This window comes from Colobus angolensis, unplaced genomic scaffold, assembly GCF_000951035.1.
Source record: "Colobus angolensis palliatus isolate OR3802 unplaced genomic scaffold, Cang.pa_1.0 Scaffold756, whole genome shotgun sequence".
In the NCBI taxonomy this organism is placed as follows: Eukaryota; Metazoa; Chordata; class Mammalia; order Primates; family Cercopithecidae; genus Colobus; species Colobus angolensis.
In genome coordinates, this window is record NW_012121332.1 from 85,460 (window position 1) to 90,399 (window position 4,940).

The following is a 4,940-nucleotide window of genomic DNA, read 5'->3' on the forward strand; positions in this document are numbered from 1 at the left end:
GTTTGTATTTTTAGTAGAGATGGGGTTTCACCATGTTGGCCAGGCTGGTCTCAAACTCCTGACCCCAAGTGATCTGCCTGCCTCAGCCTTCCAAAGTGCTGGGATTACAGACGTGAGCCACCACTCCCGGCCAGAGATCTGATTTTTAAAAAATACTCATCCGTTCCCTTGCCATAATGGCATTTTAAAATTTCGAATGTTCTTGTTCCACAAATGTCATTCTCTACTTTATCAGTTTGAAGATTCAATATTTTTATCAGGTCGCTTTAGAATTCCTACCGTAAGGTTTTGCATGGGGTGTGTGTTTGAGTGTGCACCTGTGATCAGTGTGAATTACACGCCTACAATTATACCGTCTGTATGCAGCAGACCCGGTTTTACTATTGTCACGACACTAGACATTCTCTTATGTTTTCTGCAATTCTTACATGTGAGTTTATCTTCTGTGGGAATTTTACCTTGTGGGCTCCCTCAGCTGTGGTTGTCTCTCTAGAAAGTAATTTCACATTGACCCACAGGGTACATAGATCCTAACCAGATCACAGGTTCATGACGGGCTCAGGATATCCTGTGGATGAAGGTGATGCAGCCGTGTTCACGTGAATGCACCTATTTCCACCTGTGACTGACCCAGAGGCATTCCAACTCCTGACGAGCCAGCCCTGCACCCAGTCTGGGTCCTGAATATGAGACTCTCCCAGGTTCAACTCCTGTCCCTGTGTGATATTGGGCCCTGCCCTTTCTCCCGTTTCAATCTCCAAAGGGGAATTTTTTTTAGAAAAATAGGAGAAAAATGAACTCATAGATTCCAATCTTGGGTTTGCTAAGAATATTTTCCTAAAAATATGTATATCCTATTTTAAAAATATTTATACATTACTAAAGCAAAAAGAAAGTGTTACTTTCCCAGACATGCTAACTTCCCAGCAAATAACGCTTTGGCAGATTGGCAAGTTTTGCAAATAAATAGGGACCATTCATCGTGAAAGATGACAGGCATAGACACTCAAGATTCCAGTTTCGAAAACAATGTCTAAACAACGTTTGAGTAAATTACTGACTTTAAAAATAGATTTAATTTAAAAATTTCACAATTTGCATGAAGATGGCTTCTTATTAAGAAACGTTAAAATCTTTGTTTTAATTTCTATTGTGAAATTAAATAATTCAAACTTCAAGTCATTGGAACTTTAAGTTATTCTGAGCCTTGTGACAAATGTGGCTATGCAGCCTGAGTCACGTGGCATGCAGCTGCAACTTCCGCTTTTTTTCCCCCTGTGAATGATTAAGAAGACCAAACGACACCAGAGAGAAGACTCCCTCAGATCACCACCCCTCCTCATTGAGTAATAAAGTAATCTTCCTTGGCACGTAGCAATCTGTGACCAATCAAACTGCTTTAATGTATGCACTGGTCTCCTATGGAAAATGTTGTAATCCTCTGAAAATGTCTTTGTCTCTGTCTGTAAAAGTGAAACCTTAACTTCTCCACTTGGGAATGCTGACCATATTCATTTGGAGCTGACGCTTCTTGAGTGACTATCCTCAAACTTTGCACTCGAATAAACTCTATCCTTAGTCATATTTTCTGAATCTCATTATTTAAGGTTGATATTATTTATGAGAAAAAGATGAAACAGAAAGAACTGCAGCCAAGGTGAACTGGTCAAAACTGGCTAAGGACGTAAAATAGAACTTTTACAACATACAGATGTGAATTAATAAAGTTTAGGCATCAGCTGAGAATAGTAGATTTATATCTGAAGTCTCGCAAATCTGGGTTTCATCAACTGCTTCAACTCAGTAAGCACTGCCAGGGCTTGCTCTAGGCGCAATGCTGTGCTTGGCAATGGGCATGCAGAAGCGACTAACATGTGCCCTTTGCCTCCCAAACAGCTACTTTTTAACTGATCAACCTCAAAAATATGACACCTGGGATCACCAGACATTCTGCACTGCAACTGGAACGTTCATGCTAAAAAATTTCAAACCTGAGTCTAAACAAGCGTAGTATAAACATCAGTGTAAACATCTAAGTGTAAACATCAGCTTACAGGAAATACAGGAAGCAAAAGAATATATTAGTTACACCATAAGAATGCAATTCATCAAGATCCAGACTGTGGAAAACTGAGCAGACCAAACATATGGCCTGAAAGCCAGAAAGAAGAAGGGGAAGTATCACATATTGAAAGAGCTTAAGAGATTTACCAAATGCACGATGTAGACTTTGCATAGAGCCTATTTGAACACACCAACTGCATAAAGTTATTTTTGAAAAAATTTTAAAACAAACTGGATATTAGATGAAATCAAGAAATATTAATTTGAGAAAGTATGATAATGTGTTGTGATTAGGTTTTTTTTACTGAAAACCTGGAATTTGCCTTAAAATGATCCAGAGAAACACTGAGTGGTGAGGAGAGGAAGAAGTGGAGAGCAGATAAAACAAGATTGGCAAAATGTTTATAATACTTGAAGCTGGGTAATAAATACGTGAAGATTCATTATATAGTTCCTTTATTTTTGTGTATGCTTGAAAACATTTATAACAAAATGTTTGTAGAAATAACACAGAACTGAGTTTGACTCAGCAAAGAAAGGAAAGAAGGGAGGGAGGGAAGGAGGAAAGAAGGGAGGGAGGGAGGAAGGAGAGGGAGGGAGGAAGGAAGGAGGGAGGGAAGGAGGAAGGGAGGGAGCAAGGAAGGAAGGAAGGGAGGGAGGAAGGAAGGAAGGAAGGAAAGGAAAGGAACCGGTGTACCTGTGTGCAGCAACAGGAAAGCTGCAGTGAGCTTACGAAGATTCGTGGGGAGGGCTGGCTGCCTTCCATGAGTGTCTCAGTCTTGGGAAATATCTTAATTCTGCCAGATGTGAGAAGTAATGGAAGGGTAGCAGTACTATAGACATAGAATATTTTTCTCTTCTGCCCATTTTACTTAATCTTCTCGTCAATAATTTGGGACTATCTCTGCCTTTGGTTGTGTTTGAAGGAAGTCAATGTATTTCACTCCAAAATACAGGTCCCTGGTATAATGAGTATTTTAAATAAAAAACCCTTAGAGACCTTTAAGCACTGGTGTTCTCGTATCTATACATGCAGGTAGGGCTAACCCACCAAGGAGAACAATTACTCTTGCTGTCTTCCCTGTTATCTCCGTATCCATTACAGAAAAGAAGACCAAAAAATGTAACTACACCCGAACAGACCCTTTTCAAGATAATAACTAGTTCCAAGGATCATTTAAATTCCAAAGAGAACTATTTACAAGTTAATTTCTGTTTCCCATCCAGTCATTCTTTCTAGTAATCATTTATTGCCCCTCAATGGAATTCTTCTCTCCACTCCCATAACCTGTTTTAACAGGATCTAAGCTCCCATTCTTTCTGTAACTGACATCAGTGGACTGCGGGAGGTCCCCAGTTGCTTGTGGGACTTCCACCCCAGTGAGAATAAATTCAAGGCTGAGTCAGAAAATAGTCCAAGTACGGAAATGTATTGGAAAGTGAAAAGTACACACTCTAGAAAGGGGAGTGCGGGTGTACTCAAGAGAGAGTCACATGCAAAAGGATTTGGAGCGGCTGCCTTTTTATGGGTTTCTTTAAGGGGTGGAATATTCATGAAGATTCCTGGAAAAAGGTGGAGATGTTCTGGAACTGTAGTGCTACTCATTTTCACACCAAATATGGATGTTCCTGGAACTCTCATGGTGCTGGTGGGTGTGTGATTTGTATGTTAATGAGCGTGTAATGAGGTTCTAGGTGAAACCTAGGTCAAATCCAGTGCCACAGTGAGTCCAGTTAGTCTCACCCAGCTTAGAGCACACCCTGGTTTTTCAGGGTCTTATCAGCCCATAGTTTCTGAAGCTATTTCTACAGTTTCCTTTTGCTAGCCATGTGAAACCACTGCCTGGAATTTTCTATTCTCCTGTGACCACTCTTGTTATTCCTGTCTCCTAACCTCAGAATGGTGTATAAGCTTCTATACCTCACTGGGAATTTGAGTCTTCATTCAGAAGGCTCCCAGTGTATACATGTTAAATGAATTTGTATGGCTTTTCTCCTATTAATCTGCCTTTTGCAAGTTAATTTTTCAGTGAAACTTCAGAGAGGGTCAAACAGAAAGCCCTCCCTTGGCCCCGTACATGCTATTGAGGTATGTTTCTCATGGATAAACGCAATCTTTAAGTGATTTTTGGAATTTATTAGTCCCTTACTGGTAACTCCATTTACTTCTATAAGCAACAAAGGCAGAGACTTACAGTAAATTCCAGGGCTCTCCATAGAATTATTAACCCGTTATAAGAGTAGTGAAGTTGCTGAGAAATTACCTGCTTGTTTTCTGGGTGTCCTTTGGTTTATTCTGTTTATATACATTCCCTACCACCCTAAAACTTCAGGGCCAGGATGTGGATTATCATGGGTTCCAGGGAGGATCGTGAAGGAAATCAAAATATTTCACTCCAAAATATCCTTCTTTGACATGTTTTGAGATAGCTGTTCAGAGGGCCTGCAAACAGAAGTAACCCCGAAAAGCTGTCTTTCCTGGGGAACTTTGTGCAGAATCTGCACAGTGCAGCCAGGCCTCCTCTGAGGCCTTCTCTTATTCAGATCTAGAAAAGATTAATTGAGAGTCCAACATCTTTAAAGGTCTGTAGGAAACTCTTACCACATATTCTTTCTGAGAGCTACAACCTGTGAGGTTACATCATCTACATAACAGGACCCCCTTTGCCAGCCAGGCCTCTTCTTCTCTCCCTCCATAACCTGTCTTACCGCCATAACCTGATGTTGGCCATGCTCTGAGCCCCATTCTTTCTGTAACCACAAGACGGTAGAAAAGTGTCAACCATCTGGCGATTTCTTTCAGTTTTTATTTTTATTTATTTTTATTTTTTTTGAGATGGAGTTTTGCTCTTGTCACCCAGGCTAGAGTGCAATGG

General features: G+C 40.4%; 1 pseudogene; it reads left to right on the forward strand.

The window, feature by feature from the left end:
- The first annotated feature begins 549 nt into the window (after positions 1–549).
- The window catches only part of LOC105501855, a 23,748-nt pseudogene continuing 19,357 nt past the window's right edge, over positions 550–4,940 (forward strand).